At 53.2% G+C, this 18,006-nt stretch overlaps 3 pseudogenes; all 3 read right to left on the bottom strand.

Moving 5' to 3' along the window:
• Positions 1 to 474: 474 nt before the first annotated feature.
• LOC149748611 (28S ribosomal RNA) lies at positions 475 to 3,325 on the bottom strand (annotated as a pseudogene).
• A 1,082-nt stretch (positions 3,326 to 4,407) lies between these two features.
• Positions 4,408 to 4,558, bottom strand: LOC149748610 (5.8S ribosomal RNA; annotated as a pseudogene).
• Positions 4,559 to 6,031: 1,473 nt separating this feature from the next.
• Positions 6,032 to 7,827, bottom strand: LOC149748609 (18S ribosomal RNA; annotated as a pseudogene).
• Between the last annotated feature and the right edge of the window lie 10,179 nt (positions 7,828 to 18,006).

Raw genomic sequence — 18,006 nt, 5'->3', positions numbered from 1 at the left:
AGAGTGAGCGAGAGGGAGCCAGGTAGAGGATACTGTGCTTGGGTATCTTCTGAGTGTTTGCACGTGTTTTCTGAGCTATGGAGATCAAGATCAGTCCCATGAGAAGAAGAGAGTCTGCCACCCCCACCCAGCACTGCTTGCCTTTGGCAGAGATGAGAGTTTTCTAAGTTGGGAGCCCCCAGTGAGGGAAGCTGTCCCTTGTGTTCTGCCCGTGACCCTGATTGGGGTGGATCGAGGAAGAGATGACGTGGTTTGGGCTTTTTTCTCCCCCCACACCCCCAGTTAGGAACCTCTCTTTCTACCTCTTTGCACACTCCTTTCATCGTTGAGACCATCGTTGGCATAGTCCTTTCCATCTTGAAAATGGTACGCCCAGCCTCGCCCCAGCCCCACCAACCCAGCCCTTAGAGCCGATCCTTATCCTGAAATTAGGGATTGGGCTTGCTGACCTCCCTTAGTTACATTGTTCCGACATGCCAGAGGCTGTTCACCTTGGAGACCTGCTGTAGATATGGGTACGGCCCAGCACAAGACTTACACCTGCACTCCCGGATTTTCAAGACCCAGACACCAGAACCAGGATGCTTTACAAGGCGTGGCCCTCAGGGGGAACCGAAAGAGAAAAAAGGACTCTCCCTGGGCCTCCCGCAGCTTCTCCGGGATTGGTTGCATTACCGCACTGGACGCCTCATGGTGCCCACCTCCGCCACTCTGGATTCGGGGATCTGAACCGGACTCCCTTCCTTCCTTCCTTCCTTCCTTCCTTCATCCCTTCCTCCCTCCCTTTCTCTCTCTCTCTCTCTTTCTTTTTCCATTCATTCATTCATTCATTTTTGGCTGCTTTGGGTCTTCGTTGCTGTGCGCTGTCTTTATTCTCTAGCTGTGGCGAGCTGAGGCTACTCTTTTTTGCGGTGCATGGGCTTCTCATTGTGGTAGCTTCTCTTGTTGCAGAGCACAGGCTCTAGGCGTGCGGGCTTCAGTAGTTGTGACATGCAGGCTTAGTTGCTCCATGATATGTGGGATCTTCCCGGACCAGGGAATGAGCCTGTGTCCCCTGCATTGGCAGGCGAATTCTTAACCACTGAGCCACCAAGGAAGTCCCCCGACTCCCTTTCGATCGGCCGAGGACAACGGAGGCCATCGCCCATCCCTTCGGAACGGCGCTTGCCTATCTCTCAGGACCGACTGACCAATGTTCAACTGCTGTTCACAAGGAACCCTTCTCCACTTCAGCCTTCAAGTTCTTGTTTGAATATTGCTGCTATCACCAAGATCCGCACCTGCGGCGGCTCCACCTGGGCCCACGCCCTGGGCTTCAAGACTCACCGCATTCGCCATCCTTTCCGTTGGGCAGAGTCAGCAGGGCGGTGGGGGGAAGAGGTCTCTGGCGGCGGCGCCCAAGAAGCGAATGCCAGCCAGCCGCATGCCCGCTCCCGTCCCTCTCACGCTCTCTGACTGCCGGAGATAGCCGGGTATGGGCCCAATGCTCCAGCGCCATCCATTTTCAGAGCTAGTTGATTCGGCAGGTGAGTTGTTACACACTCGTTAGCGGATTCTGACTTCCATAGCCACCTTCCTGCTGTCTATACCAACCAACACCTTTTCTGGGGTCTGGTCAGCTTTGGCATCGGGCGCCTTAACCTGGCGTTCGGTTCATCCCTCAGCTCCAGTTCTGCTTACCAAAAGTGGTAAGAACCACTAGCCACTCGCATTCCACGCCCGGCTCCACACCAGCAAGCCGGAGTTCTTACCCATTTAAAGTTTCAGAATAGGTTGAGATCGTTTCAGCCCCAAGACCTCTAATTGTTCTCTTTACAGGATAAAGCTGCGTGGGGTTCGAGGTTGGTGCAAGAGCGCCAGCTATCCTAAGGGAAACTTCAGATGGAACGAGCTACTAGATGGTTCGATTAGTCTTTCGCCCCTATACCCAGGTGGGATGACCGATTTTCACGTCAGGACCGCTACGGACCTCCACCAGTTTCCTCTGGCTTCGCGCTGCCCAGGCATAGTTCACCATCTTTCGGGTCCTAACACGTGCGCTCATGCTCCACCCCCCAGCGCGGCGGGCGAGAGGGGCCGGTGATGCGCCCTCGGCGGACTGGAGAGGCCTTGGGATCCCACCTCAGCCACGGGCTAAGGTGGCCTTCACCTTCATTGCACCACAGCGGCTTTCGTGGGAGCCCCTGACTCACAGGTGTGTTAGACTCCTTGGTCTGTGTTTCAAAACGGGTCGGGTGGGTGGCCGACATCACCACTGACCACTTGCATTCTCTTCACCAGACGATGTGGCCTCTGGGGAGAACCACAGTCCCCCGGGCCAATGGCGCGACCCGCCCTGGGCGCACTGGGGACAGTACCCCCCGCCCCACTCTGTTGGAGGCGGGCCGGGGTGGGAGAGCGATCACGCCGTGAGAGGAGCGGCCAGCGCCCCGCCCCCGCACAAACTGGTGCGACCCCCGGGGAACGCACCCTCACGGGACAGCCCCGGCGAGGGTGGGCTCCGGGAGGGGGGCGAGAGTGGCAACAGGTCTGGGTCGCTCCTCCCCAGGATTCAGCAAATTCTGCTGTTGCGGGGGGGGTCGCTGTAACATTCAGGGGGGTGAGCCCACCGCAGCCGAAGCCGGGTCGCCTGAGCCACGTTCCCCACTGGCCTTCCCAGCCATCCCGGAACCCAGGGCGCCACACCGCTGCGGTGGAAATGCACCCGGCGGCAGCAAGTCGCCAGCAACGCGTGGTCGCCTGCCGACCCCACCCCGGGCCCTGCCCGCCCACCCCCGCAGAGACATGGAGGGCGAGGGGAGGGGCGGAGGGAGGGCGAGGGGAGGGGTCGGGAGAAACTGGGAGGCGGAAATATCCTGCAGGCAACCAGCACAGCCAGACCTGCCGCCTGGCCCAATCCTCCAAGTGGACTGCGCAGACCCCACCGATTTACCTCTTAACAGTTTCACACCTTGCTGAACTCTCTCTTCAAAGTTCTTTTCAACTTTCCCTTACAGTACTTGTTGACTATGGGTCTCGAGCTGGTATTTAGCTTTACATGGAGTTTACCACCCGCTCTGGGCTGCATTCCCAAGCAATCGGGAAGACACGGGCCAGCGCGCCGGGGGCCGCTATCATCCTCACACCTTCCACGGGCTGGGCCTTGATCAGAAGGACTTGGGCCCCCCACGAGCGGCGCCGGGAAGTGGGTCTTCTGTACACCACATTTCCCGCTCCCCAGCACGGGGCAGGGATTCAGCGCTGGGCTCTTCCCTGTTCACTCGCTGTTAATTAGGGAACCCTGGTTAGTTTTTTTTCCGCAGCTAATATGCTTTATATCAATGGGTCGACAACTCTGATCTAAGGTCGCGGCTTGGAGGGCACACTCTGGGCGAGGCGGACCACCAAGGGCCCACCCGATCCCCGCCCGTGGGGCAAGGGCGCCGCTGAGGAGGCGGGAGAGGGAAGGAGACACTCCGCGCCTAAGCCACGTGTCCTTCACCCAGCCGTGCACAGGGGCAGGGCAGGGAGAGGAACGGGGGTGAGGACGGGAGCACCAACCGTCGGTCACGGGACGGCCGGGTGGGGCGGAGAGGGGGCAACACACGTCGCGGAGCCCAGCGGTGTCGTTGCGGTGGGGAGGAGAGGGGAGTGGCGGGCGCCGGGAGAGGGGAGGTGAGCGGCGGGCAGGGGGGAGGAAAGAGAAACCCGGCGGTCGCCGACCGCCGGGCCCCCCTCCCCTTCCTTCTCCGCCCCACCCTTCTTCCCACTCATCCTCCGCGCGGCCGCCAGACGCCCTCAGCGAGCGACAGGCGCCATGTGCCCCTCCACAGCCACCCTCGGGGGCGCAAAACGCGGCGCGGCCACAGCCCGGGGGAAAGAGCCCGGCGGCGGACGACGCCGCGGCGTCCCGCTGGTCGCCGCCAGGGCACGCGTCCCTGGGGCGCGGCCGCGCGCCTGCGACTCCGGCTCAGACTGAGACCCCTACCCAGAGACGGCGGGGACGGGCACGGACCCCGGACTCGCTGGCGGGGAGACGCATGGGGGGCCGGCCGGAGGCCGCCGGGACGCCGCATGGGGCTGGCGGCGAAAGATGGCGGACCAGACTCGGCGCCACCACGAGCACCACCACCACCATAGCCCGGCCAAGCGGGCGCAGGACCATCCACCCCAACACCACGAGGGCACGCCCAAAGACCGCTTGCGGTGGGAGGGAGCTCTCGAAGGGGACGACCACAGGCGCCATGGCCAGGGCCTCAGCGCGAGCTCTCTTCCTCTTTTCTCTCTCCGGCAGCGCCCCAGGGCCTCCGCACGAAGCGGGGGCACCGTGTCTTCACTTAGGGACCGGAGCTCCCAGCAGCCCTGCAAGGTCACCTCCAGCCGCTGGACCCCGGGAAGGTGCACACACACCTATGGCGATTGATCAAGTGATGCTCAGACAGACATAGCCCTGGGAGGAACCCAGCCGCAAGTGTGTTTGAAGCGTCAGTGATCAATGTGTCCTGTAATTCACATTAATTCTTACGGCTAACTGCCTTCTTCATCAATGCAGAAGCCAAATGATCCACCGCTAAGAGTCTTACAAGTTTGTTTTTTGGTTTCCTGTGGGAGGGGAAAGCCTCGCCCCTGGCACAGCACATCCCCTAGAGGGGTTGCTTCCGGCGGCCAAGTCAGACAGAAACAGCGGACAGGAAGGGTCGGAAGGTTTCAGGACAGGACCTCTGGCACCCACCCGCAGGGGTAGGCTCGGACACCCCACAGGCGCCGATGGGGCTTACCATCTCCCCCACGGATGCAGTGAGCGCCCATGGCCCCCGCCACACAACAGCCTCAGGCCGCCGGGTAGCACCTCCCCTCCCGACGGCCCTGGTGCGGGGACCAGGGGCACGGCGCAGCGCCCCTGCAGGTGGTTGGGGGCGGAGTTTGGGGAGAAGAAAGGAGACTCCCGACTCCCTGCAGGCCCAACCGCCCCAAGGTGGACTGGAGACCCCCCCAGGGGTCTTTAAACCTCTGCGCTGGGATGCGCTAGGTACCTGGAAAAGGGGGGAGGCGGGCGAGGTGGGGATGGAGCGCCCCACGGCCACTGCCGCCTGACACCGACCACCATGCTCCGCCCGCAGCGCCAGTGCAGGGACGCGGGCCTCTCGGCACTACCGGCCCGAACGCGGGGCCAGCCGGGCGCCGGCCGACCGCCACACGAGTCCCCACCGCCACCGCCAGACGACCCCCCCCCATGTTCCTGAAACAGGGCAGATAGAGCCCCCCGGCGCCCGGACGTCCCTTCTCTTTTCCCCCACCCACGGGGCCCTCCCCGCACCCGCGTTCCGACCACCCTTCTCGCCGTCGAGGGCGGAAGAGAGGCTCTGACGGGAAGCTGGGCACAAGCGGGCAAGGGCACACAGGGGAGGGCGAGAAAAGAGAGAGCCGGACGGAGGAAAGGCCCCGGGCTCGGAGGTCGGGGAGAGGCGCCTGGGGAGGGCGGCGGGCTCGGAGCAGCGGACCGACGACCGGGGAAATGGTCCAGGGCCGACGGCGGGAGGCCACGGCGGGCGAGCGCCCCCACGGGGAGCCGCCACCGCCAAGCCGCACATTCCGAGACACACCGGAGCCTCCGCGCGGGCGGGCGCGAACGGGGACGTGACCGGCTCCTGAGACGAAGGCGCGTAGGGGGTTCGGCCCCCTGGAACCCTCGGACACAACCTCGAGGGACGTGGTGGAGTTGTCAGAGGGGAGAGACATGCCGGAGACCCCTTCGGGGGCCGCGGGGTTGGGGGGTCGCCTCGGGAGGCCAGGCGGGGGAAGACAGCAGGTGGGGCGGGGAGATGGGTGGGTGGGTGGAGGCGAGGAGCCGCCCTCCCACCCAATCCCTTCACACCACGTCCTCTTCGTCTCATCCCCTCCGGAAGACCGCCGACCTGACCGCCAGCGGCCCAGGCGGCACCATCCCGGTGCAGGCGCAAGTGCGGCTCCAGACCCCCCCTCCTTCCCATCCCGCGCGGCACAGGCGGAGGCTTGCAGGGGCGTGTCCGCCACCGCGCTCTGGTAACCACATTAATGATTCTTCCACAGGTTCACCTATGGAAACCATGCTACTTTTACTTCCTCTAGATAGTCAAGTTCGACAGTCTTCTCAGCTCTCCACCAGGGCTGACCCCAGCATGGCCGGAGGGCCTCACTAAACCATCCAATCTGTAGTAGCGACAGGCGGTGTGTACAAAGGGCAGGGACTTAATGCAAGCTTCTGACCCACACTTACTGGGAATTCCTCACTCATGGAGAATAATGGCAATCCCCCATCCCCATCACAAATGGGATTCAGTGGTTTACCTGCGCCTGCCAGCGTAGGGTAGGCACACGCTGAGCCAGTCAGTGTAGCGCGCGTGCAGCCCCGGACATCTAAGGGCATCACAGCCCTGTTATTGCTCAATCTCGGGTAACTGATCACCACTTGTCCCTCTAAAAAGTTGGGGATGCCAACCGCTCAGTGTTCATTAACTAGTTAGCATGCCAGAGTCTCGTTCGTTATCGGAATTAACCAGACAAATCGCTCCACCAGCTAAGAACGGCCATGCACCACCACCCACGGAATCGAGAAAGAGCTATCAATCTGTCATTCCTGTCCGTGTCCGGGCCGGGTGAGGTTTCCCGTGTTGAGTCAAATTAAGCCGCAGGCTCCACTCCTGGTGGTGCCCTTCCGTCAATTCCTTTAAGTTTCAGCTTTGCAACCATACTCCCCCCGGAACCCAAAGACTTTGGTTTCCCGGAAGCTGCCCGGCGGGTCATGGGAATAACGCCGCCGCATCGCCAGTTCATGGTCGGAACTACGACGGTATCTGATCGTCTTCAAACCTCCGACTTTCATTCTCAATTAATGAAAACATTCTTGGCAAATGCTTTCGCTCTGGTCCATATTACGCCGGTCCAAGAATTTCACCTCTAGCGGCGCAATACAAATGCCCCTGGCCATCCCTCTTAATCATGGCCTCAGTTCTGAAAACCAGCAAAATGGAACTGAGGTCCTATTCCATTATTCCTAGCTGTGGTATCCAGGAGGTTCGGGCCTGCTTTTTCAAAGTAAATGCTTCAGGCCGTGGGACACTCAGCTAATAGCATCAAGGAGGCCCCGAGAGGCAAGGGGCGGGACGGGCGGTGGCTCGTCTCACGGCGGACTGGCCGCTCCCGCTTCTTAACTGCCGCAACTTTAATATATGCTATTGGAGCTGGAATTAGCGCGGCAGCTGGCATTAGACTTTCCCTCCAATGGATCCTCAGGAAAGGATTTAAAGTGGACTCATTCCAATTACAGGGCCTCGAAAGAGTCCTGTGATGTTATCTTCCGTCACTACCTCCCTGTGTCAGGAGTGGGTAACCTGCTGCCTTCCTTGGACGTGGTAGCTGTTTCTCAGTCTCCCTCTCTGGAATCGAATCCTGATTCCCTGTCACCCGTGGTCACCATGATAGGCATGACAACTATCATCAAAAGTTGATAGGGCAGACGTTTGAATGGGTTGTCACCACCAAGGGGGGCGTGCAAGATTGGCCAGAGGTTATCTAGAGTCGCCAAAGCCGCCAGGGCCCACCCCCAAGCCGGGGCCGGAGGGAGGCTGACCGCGTTGGTTTTCATCTGATAAATGCACGCATCCCCCCACAAAGGGGGTCAGCACCCGTCAGCATGCATTAGCTCTAGCATTACCACAGTTATCCAAGTAGGAGAGGAGTGAGCAACCAAAGGGACCATAACTGATTTAATAAGCCATTCGCAGTTTCACTGTACCAGCCTTGCGAATTTAGACATGCATGGCTTAATCTTTGTGACAAAGATAACCTACTGGCAGGATCAACCAGGTAAGGGAGCGAGCACACGGAGCCGGGCATGCCGGTGGCGGGCAACGCAGCGGTGGCAGCAGGACCCCAGAGGAGAGAAAGAGGGGAGGCGAACACCAGGCCGGTGGCCCGCCCCGACTACAGCAAGTGCGGCAGACCACCTACTTTCTGACCACGAGGGGCACAGCGCGCCTCTACAGCGCCGTGGAGGGCCGAGGGAGCGCCCCCCGGCGCGGCCCGAACCCCTGCTGCCCAGGAGCTGGATCGTGGAGACCGGCCGACGCGTGCTCGCGATTGCGAGGACAGGGGGCTAGGCCGGAGGCCCGGCCGCCCCCACCGGGGGCGGTGCGGACACGCGGCCAGTTCACCAAGACTGGCCGGGACCCACCCGCGCTCGCGAAAGCGCGCCAGGGCGGGGAGCGGCGGGGGACGTCCTGGCTCAGCACACACCAACATCGGCGGACGGGCAGCGACGACGTACCACAGATCTGGGCTGAGGCGGGCCCGGCAAGCGAGAGGCACCGGGGCGTCGCCCGGGGGTCGACAGGCAGGAGAGACAAGGCGGATGGGCGGAGAGATTGCTGAGGGGGCGGCCGCGCGCCGCTGCTAGGGGCCGGGGGCCGTAGAAAAGACCCAGACGCGAGGTGGGCACCAGGGCACGATAGGGGTCTCACCGCCAGAGGCTTCCTTCACAGTGGCGGTCCCGCGGCACCCAGGATGCCAGCTGGCCTCCTTGGTCCCCGCGGACCCTCTCCAAGGGCTTGTGACCACCACCAACAGCCAAGAGCCGCGGCCGGCCCGCGAGAACACTCTCCTGGACAAGTACCAGGGACCCCACGCCCCACACGCATCCACCACGCCCCACTCCCCCCTCGGGAACCGAGAGCACTCCACCCGGGGTTACCACCGGCCGTGGCGGCCAGGGGGCGGCACCCGCACGGAGCGAGGCCGGTTAAGTCCCAGACGGGGAAGGGGGCGGCGACGGAGAGGTGCAGCACGAACACACAGCGAGGGCCGTGGGGGCAGAGGCGCGGGCGCTTCCCAGAGAGAGGAAGGATTGAGACACTGCCGGGCCACCAGGAAAACAAATGCGGATTGCCACCGCCACACACAAGAGGGCGTCCCACCACGCCTGGGATGCCGGCCGGCCACCCTGGAGCCTCCCGCAACCCGGCCCTGCCGCAGGGCTCCGCGTGTGATGCCTCCCCCCAAGTGCCGCAGGGGGACCTGTCCACCCAACCATCCATCTGTCCTAAACAGATCCGTCTTCGTCTGGTCCGACCCCAGGGCTCACGTCCCGTGGAAACGCTCCCAAGTGAGGCGGCCCGACCCTTGTCCACACAACCGCCACCGCTGCACCTCAGGACGAGGGCAGGAGTGACAGGCTCCTCGTGGCTGTGGGACAGGAGTCTGGACGGGGCGTCCCCGCCTTGGACCCGCCATGGGGTCACCACACGCACATGCGCACGCGTGGCCCCGCGCCAGACACCTGCCCGGAGGGACCCTCCCCCGACTCGGAGAGGGGAGGCGCGGACAGCGGTAGGCAAAGAGCAGCGCTCTGCCCCCAAACGCCCGAGCTCAACCCCAGGGCGAGGCGGTGGGCGTCTGGCGCGGCCCCGAGGCCTCCGTCTCGGCACGACACGGCGCGACCCCGGCAGCAGACGGGGCAGGGGAGCTGGGAAGGTGTCGCCGGGAGGCTGCCGCGAAGGAGACGCGCCCCCCGCGCGATTCCAGCGCGTGGCCCTAGGCGGCCAGCACGGCTACCCAGAAGGGCACGGGCGAGATCCCGGGCTCCCCGGACAGAGGGAGAGAGGAAGGGAAGGCGGGAGCCAGCAAACCGAAAAACCAAGCGAGCGCTCTGGTTGGAAAAAAGTGTAAAATTGAGGGAAGTACAAAAGCACTTCTGTAAGTTTGGAACACAGAAGTTATTGAGGAATCATTTATTGATTCGATGCAAATTTAAATTCACTAAAGTTTTGAGTAATAATACTTGACTACTTTGAACATGTCTGAAAACTGTAACTAAAATACTTCTCTCCCCTCTTCTACAAAACCATCCTCTTCCTTTTGTAAGTAAGCTTCCTTCACATTTGAACACCAGAAACAATGTATAAAGAATATTGTTGCCTTAAATGTGGATGTGTGTTGATGAGAACAAGTGCACTAGATAGAACAAAATGTAGGTCCTGTGGAAATTTTTGAAGGACTAAGATACGTGCACCCACTGTAAAAATTCTACTACTATTAGAGCAGTGAGGGTGGATTCAGATACAGGTGAGGCAATGCTGTGTGATAATCAGTGCTGAGAGCTCACAAAGTAAACAGGAAGGAATGAGAGATCTCTGGTCACAGAAGGGCTCAGACAAGGACCATTTTTCAGGAGAGTGCTGCCCTGGAGCCACTGTCTTCTGATGCTGAATTTGTCCACACAGCTGGTGATGGACATCTGAGTTGTGTAGTCATTAGAGAATCAGCACCTGCTAACCCCAAGATCTGCATAAAGCCTGTTGGTCATGTGCAGGGCTGGGCAATTCTTCAGGACTGACATTTTAATGAATAATAGACTTACAAAGTTCACTAATTGATTTCTATACATGAAACACTTTAAACAGGAGCTCATCTTATAAATCAACACTCCTAACAGATGAGTCAAATGTTTCACATGAATAATACTTACGTAGGGGTATAATTTGCCCTTAGTCACAGTTAATAAGTTATAAATAATGGATATTTCTTGCCTTGTGATGAGTGTAGTTTTACCTGAAACTCTCAGAGAGAAGAGGTGAGTTATATAGTCTCAAATTCAAACTTTGTAATGAGTTGTTTTCCTTATTTCCCTTTCGATCTAACAGTTGTTTTAGATTGTGTTCTTTAGTTTTTTCATCTGTGGGTTTTTCTAATTTTGTGCTTTGATTTCTAGTTTCCTTTTATTATGGTCACAAAAGATACTTAGTATGATCTCAATCTTCTTCAATTTGTTAAGTTGTTTTTGTGCCATAACATGTGATCTGTCCTGGAGAGTGTTCCGTGGTTGCTTGAAAAGAACGTGAATTATTCTGCTGCTGGATGAAAAGTTCTGTATATGTCTATTCGGTTCATTTGTCTAAAGTTTTATTCAGGTTCACTGATATTTTTTCATTGATTTCTGCCTCACTCTTCTGTCTAGTACTGAAAGTCATGTATTGAAATCTCCTGTTATTGTACTGCTCTTAATTTCTTCTTTCAGATCTGTCAATATTTTATGTATATACTTAAGTGATCTGATATTGGGTGCATATGCATTTACAATTGTTATATCTTCCTGTTGAATTGACCCTTTTATCATTATGTAATAGTCTTCTTTGTCTATATTGGCTGTTTCTGACTAAAAATCCACTTTGTCTTGCTTTGTTAACAGTCTCAGAAGCAGAGGCCAGACTGAAATAAAGAGGCATTATTTGGGGTTTGTTAGGACGGCAGCCAGGAGAGGAGCAGAGCCGACTGACTCAGACCCCTGGTCCTATTGCTCCTGTGGCTTTGTTCACACTTGGATCTTGGATGCAGAGGGGCTGGGTTGTGTCTGTAACAACCACCAGGTTTGTCTGGAAGCGCTGAACCTTTCTGGTCATTGGCTTTGTTCCCAATACTGTCTCACGAGGTCACGCTCATTTCCCACAGAGGTATCGCTCTCAGAGCCTCATCAACCACACTTACGTGGTTAACTACTTGTCAGCACAGTTATCAACTACACAAGAACAGTCTAAATCCTCACTGTGGAAACATGTCTAGGATGTTGGGTGGAGGTTGCTTGCAACACCTAAGTCAGAGCTGCCATCCAACCCCACCTGAGAGCAACTGCTCCGGGACAGGGTCCTCACTACATCTAGAGTAGATGGTTGTGAATTATTTTACTTAGTCTTCTTTTTTTTTTTTAATGCTAAAAACATTTTACAAATTATATTGCTTGGGATGTTATTTATTTTAAAATATTTTAAAATTTCAAAGTGGAAGTAGATCAACACCCTTATTCTATAGTTAAAAAAACCTGAAGTCCAAGAGATAAATTTTTTAACTCAACTAATTATTTCCTGTACATACACAACAGTTTTGTGTTGGCCACTGAGAATTCAAAGGTAAATATAAAATGGTTTTTATACTGAAAGAATTCATGGTCTCGCAGGGGAGAGACAACACCTAGTAATACAATGTGAAATGCACCACACACACAAGCCCAGACAGGCGAGTGGTGAATTTTGTCAAGGGTCAGGGAGGTCATGGAAATGTTGCAAGAAGAATGGATACTTTAGTTGAGACTTGATTAGTAAGGGACAATGTAGAGAAATGGAGGGGGCATTACAGGAAAAAACACCTCTTGAAAAAGAATAGTTGTGGGAAGGAATATGGAGCTGGACAACATTGAGTTGCCTGGTGTCCTGAGTGGTCAAAGATGAGCCTGGAGGACAGGGAGCCCTGGATATCAGTGCAAGTGTTCAGACTCTTCTCTGTAGATTCAATATTCTTAAACAGAGGAGCAGTCTGATGAGACTTGTGGTTGAGAAGGACACACTCGTAGCAGTGTGAGTAGTTTGAATCAGGATAGACAGGAAGTAAAAAAGAGCAGGTGGGAATTTGCTAGAATATTATTGATAAAAAATGATAAAGGACTAAATAAGTGAATTAAGTGATATTTTGAATGTACAATTTTTAAGAACTGTCTGTGGTTTTAGAACCCAGATCTGGGTTTTTCTCCCCAAAATTCCATCATTTTTTTCCTTCCTAATGAGTCATCTACAACGATAGTGGTTAATATGTATTGAGAAATTACTGTTTCAGGCCCTATGATAAATACCTCGCATTCATGATCTCTTCTAATCTTCTCAGCAACCATCTGAATTAGATCATATCAGGACCATTTGACAGATGAGGAAATCCAGGCATGGAGAGGTTATATTGTGTCTATATCACAGAGCAAAGAAGAATCAGAGCTTGGAACTGATCAAGTAGTCTATTGTAGCATAATAGCCTGGATAGCTATGGTTATTGTATCAAGTACAATAGAAGTGAAGTAAAAATATCTCGAGAAATAAGATAACCTTACATTCCGTACAGCTCTGTCCAGGTTAAACCCTGCCAACTCATCAAAATATATAACTCAACTTATCAAAAATGACCAGTGTGAAGAATGAATATTCATTCTTCTGTTTATCCGTCTAGTAATTCTCCACTAGGAGTCAGGAACACACCAGCACTGGGTGGTACCATGTGGCCCCTTTCAGCTGACCACTTGTCCCATGTTAAGGAATTGAATTGCGTTCCCTGACCCTCTCGATTTTTCCTTCATCCCCCGATCCTCTTTCTCTACTTCCATGCCATCTTCACAAACCCCTTACACTCATTGTGGTGATGCATGTCGGTGCATGACCCAGTATTTCTTGCTCTTGACCTCACCTCTACTGTTGGTACCTCTTTTTCTCCCCTTTGCTTGGTGTATTTTTTAGAACTCTCAGCTAAACTTCCCCTAGAAACTCCTCCTCTACTGTTTGTCCATATTGTCAACTCCCAACCCAGATTCTGTGGGAGATGCTAAGATGACATATATCAAAGTTCCCTCAAGGAGCTTTCAGTGTGGTGGGGACATGAGCCATATGGCTGACTATCACTGCAAAGTTAAGGGAGTTCTGCATCACAGGAGAGGAAGAGGTAAAAGGTCATAGGAGCACAGAACCAGCCCACATTAATTCCCCATCAGAACAAAGTTGGTTATGAATAAATGAAAACATGTGCTGTTTTTCTACAGCACAGAAGTGCATGTGTGTGAAACTAGGTCAATTATAATATTACATCTCTACTTCTCCTGCCAGGAGAGAAGCCTGATGCAGAGAAACTATGGCAGAGCAGTGGAAATGGTGATCATAATTAATGAGCTTAGTTTTTGTTTTAGTCAATTATTAAGCTAAGCAATATGTTCTGCCCTTGAGATCTGTATGATATCCATGAGTATGTAAAATAATATTTCATATTCTTTTACTCTCAACCAAATAATCAGTATTCAAGAGAAGCAGGACGTCAAAATCTTAAATTTGTGATTCGGTCACCTGTCATCACAATGGGTTCCAGGGAAATGCCCACTCTGGGGAATCTGCCTAACTGAGCAGAAGCAGCTCCAAAGCTCCTGTCCCCTCTCTGCCTTAAGGTCTGCATGAAAGGGCAACTAAACAGCTTCCTTGGCCCCTCTGCTTTAAGCCCACCATGGACCTTGTTCCCATATGTCCCAGTGCTCTGTGATAAGAACTGCACAGAGAGAGTAAGCTAAGGAGACAAGCCAGTCTCCTCAGAGCCCAAGACTGGCCTAAGCTGCCCACTCAATTATCTCTTTATGTGGGTCCCCTTCACAATCAGGCCAGGATTCTTAGGTTTAGGGACCCTCCTCAGCAGGAGGAGGCCCCTGGTGTCACCAAAGACCAGGAAAAACAAAAGATTGACAAGAGGAGCACCCAAAGGAGCAGGTTTACATCCACGAGGAGCTCATTACAGCGCTGTCTGCTGGATAGAAGAGGAGTAACACTGTTCTTGCCTTGATTTTCATCAAAGTTTCTCTTTTCTGGTTGTTGCATGGTGCACATGGAGCCTTTAACTTTCTTTATGGTTAGACTGTGCCACTGATGTTTGCCTACTTTGAAGAAATCTATGAATTCTATATATGACAATAGCGGCTGGATCAATTAGGTATCTCCACATTACATTAAAAAAAATCCAAAATGGATATATATGACCTTCCATGGCCAATGCATTCACAGTGTAATCCCCAGCCCAACATCCATGTGATAGTCAGCCCCAGAGCCCCCAGCAGAGCTGAGTGATGAATGGAAAAGAGTCCCACGTGCTTGGTCCTGGTGGTGGCTGTAGACAGAAACTATCAAGGGAAAATCACACCCAGAAGTAGAAGGCTCGCCCTGAGCGGGGAAAAGAAAGAGGAGGTCTCACATTTGGTGGGTCAGAGCATTAGCCATGAGAGAGTCAGAAAGAAAGGGCTTGGAAAAGGCCATTGGGCAGGGGACAGTCTTACGACAGCACAGATGATGGAGAAACAGGAGACCCCTTGAAAGGAGGTGATCTTTAGGGGTTTGTGGTAAAAGCAGAGGATGCTGCTAAAGATGAAACTTGTGAAACCTAAATAGTCACAAGGAGCCAGAAACAGACCATGAAGAAAGAGAATACTGTGTATTGAGGAGCTGCACTTCACCAAGCCCACAGCAAAGGGTGCTTGCTAAATTAGAATCCAAGTCACTGCCCAAACACCACTCAGTCACCTCCTCACTTATAAGGTCAACAGATACCTAGGTGGGTAAGGCTGCATTTAAAGTCTAGGTGGGCAGCACTAACATCAGGCATCCAAGCAGCTAATACATGCTTTGAACGAGCCAACAATGATCTGGTATCTTTTTCTGGATCTATCTATAGCCAATGACACTTCTGGGTATTGTTGACCTTGGACTCATCTCTTCCATGTCCATTCCCCCATTGATAAAGTACAATTCACACAACTTCTCAGGTCAGCAATGACAAAGTTTAAACAACTCACAAAATTCTCAGAGACTCATGGAATTGAAATAAGAAATCACACCTGGTCATTAACCCTCATTGATTCCATTCCTTCTCTTACTGCTGCCATTACATGGGTCACACATGAGCCAGTTCATCTGCCTTAATTTGCACATGTGGGATGCAGGTCACTTTCAGCCCATGGAAAGTAGAGATTTAATGATGATTATACCAGATATTCCAAATTTTATCTCAGGCATTGGCTCAATTGGAATTTTTTTTTAATTCCAGAAAGGAAGTGGAGCAGGTGCAAAGAGGTGCCCACTCCACTTATTCCTGATTTTATTTCATTCTCCATAGTCTTTACCAAAACTTAAGTCTAAATAAAGTTAAGACAGAGTACAGTACAGTGAAGCCAAAAAACAGTACATCCTCCACATTGTCACATGACTGAGACACCTGCCAGTGGGCGATTCTCATCCAAGGACAGGGGTTGGGTAACATCAGCCTCTTCTGAGTTAGATGGACGCCTTGTTTTCAGGGACCTGGTGGGTATTCTGCCATGTGAAGTAGGGTGAGTCCACTCAGGGCAACCCCAAAGGGCCTCAATAGATTCCCAAGCACAAACGTAGATTCCACATGACACTTATCTCTGGAGAACCATGTAGGGCCTAGAGCCTTCAGTTTAGTATTTAAAAAATAAAAATTACTCCCATTCTATCCTCCCCTGAGTAGACTTGTGTGTCCATCCAAATGCATCTGTCACTTAGGTGAACCTCCCATTCTAAGGGGTGCAGAATAGAATCATTTCTTCATCCCACCATGCTCATCCCCAGTTTTCTTAATTTCCCAGCAGAATCTGCTTCCTTCCAGCACAGACCCACCAACTTTCCTGTCTCGATCAAGAGAGCTCAGGCCTCAGCCATAAGTTCAGGCAGAATTTCCCTCCAACAGAAACATTTCAGATGACCTGGCAGCCCCAGAAGATGAGCAGCTGTCCTTAATGCAGTGAGAAACCTGTGGGCTCCCTCCCTGGCTAAACCTCCAGCCAAGCCTTCCTCCTCTGAGAGTCATTATCCAGCCTGTGGGCATCAGCTGATGTGAAAAGGAAGTGGGTGCTGTGGAGACCACCCCAGCCCATCAGTCTCGCAGGAGCTCTTGTTCTGGATCTGGGTGCTCATTGCCAGCTATGGGCTCTCTTTCCAGCCTTCATATGGATCCTAGGCTCTACTTCAGAGTATTTCCTCCAGATGAGTCCTAAGACAGCACTGAGCCTCATTTGCCACTGCTGGACTTCCCTTTCCTTCTGAAACTGGGTTCCATTTTTTTACAAAGTTTACGTCCAAAAAGGATTTTTGAAATGACTTTCCATTCCCTTTTGTTCTCATTATCCTCCCTCCTACTCTGCTGGTGAGGGATGCTGTGTCTCCATGCTGATTCTGATCCCCCATCAGCAAACCCAGGTAGGGTCCCCTCATCCCTGAATCTATAAACACCTCCAAGATCAGCCCTCAGTTCACCCTCTTCTCTTCTCTCAGGCAGAATGAATCGTGTCTCTTCTCCTGGGACAGGGTGGTCTGTGTCATTCTCTGTTCTCTCCCTCCTATTCCTTGGCAGGGTATCACCACTTCTGTCAGAGGTTTCTCATTCTTATTTTCTAGGGCTTTGTCTTCATTCAGCAAATTTTATCTCTTTCAAATTAAAGGGATTGCCTTTCAAAAGAACCATCTGAGCTGGACTTAAGCCCATTTTGAAAATATAAAATAGGAGAACATCAAACGTTTTCTTTCTTCTTGCATTCCTGTGATAGCAACCTAATTTTCTTCAAGGCAACATAGAGGCAATTCCTCTTACTAACCAGAGGAAGGGCCATATTGAAGGAAATGCTAAAAACAAAAACGGAAAAAAACTGCATATTTTAAAGTCTCCATTCAGAAATAGGAAGCACATGATCTCCCATCATAGTGAGAAAGTCTTTATTTAATGGCTGCCTTGGCCTCCTATTTCTGCAGAGCTTGCACCATGGGCTTGTCCTGACTCCCTTCCTCTACCCTGACTCAGCCCATAGCTCAGGACATGTGACCCATTTGTCTCTGCTGATCTGAGAGGGCAGCCTTTGTCTACAGGTATCTCTGGATTGTTTGCTGTCTGGTTATGGGCTGCTTCCATTCCGTTGTTGAAGAGAATTTTGCATTTCATTAACAATATATGTTCCTGGTGTGACAAAGTAGTGTTACTGAACTCAGGTTTCATTGTTCATTGCTCGAGAATCCAATATTGAGAGACAAGTGTTGGGTAAAAGGAAAGATAGCTTTTTGAAAGAAGACAGCAATCCTGGGGAGAAGGTGGGACTCATGTCCCAAAGAACAAACTACACACAGCCCATCAGGGGACAAGAGCTTTTAAAGGGGAGTTTCAGGGGTGCACAGGTGGAGGGAGGAGACTATGTGCCAAGCAGCACAGTCAGCCCTGACCATCATATTGAAATTGATCATGTAGTGGTCTGATCAGCATCATCTTGCTGTTTTAAGTACAGTTAATCTTCAACTCCAGGGTCAGTTTGTTCTCATTTCCTTTAGGCCAGTTCTTGGATTTGTGTAAGATGGAGCAGCTTATGTCATGGCTATAGTCTGGTCATCATGTAGTTAACTTCTTCCACTTGGTGGGGATTTCAGTATCTGC

This window comes from Delphinapterus leucas, chromosome 8, assembly GCF_059928025.1.
Source record: "Delphinapterus leucas isolate spDelLeu-1000000601 "Yukka" chromosome 8, BTC_Dleu_Yukka2, whole genome shotgun sequence".
NCBI lineage: Eukaryota > Metazoa > Chordata > Mammalia > Artiodactyla > Monodontidae > Delphinapterus > Delphinapterus leucas.
This window is presented reverse-complemented; position numbering and strand designations above follow the sequence as displayed.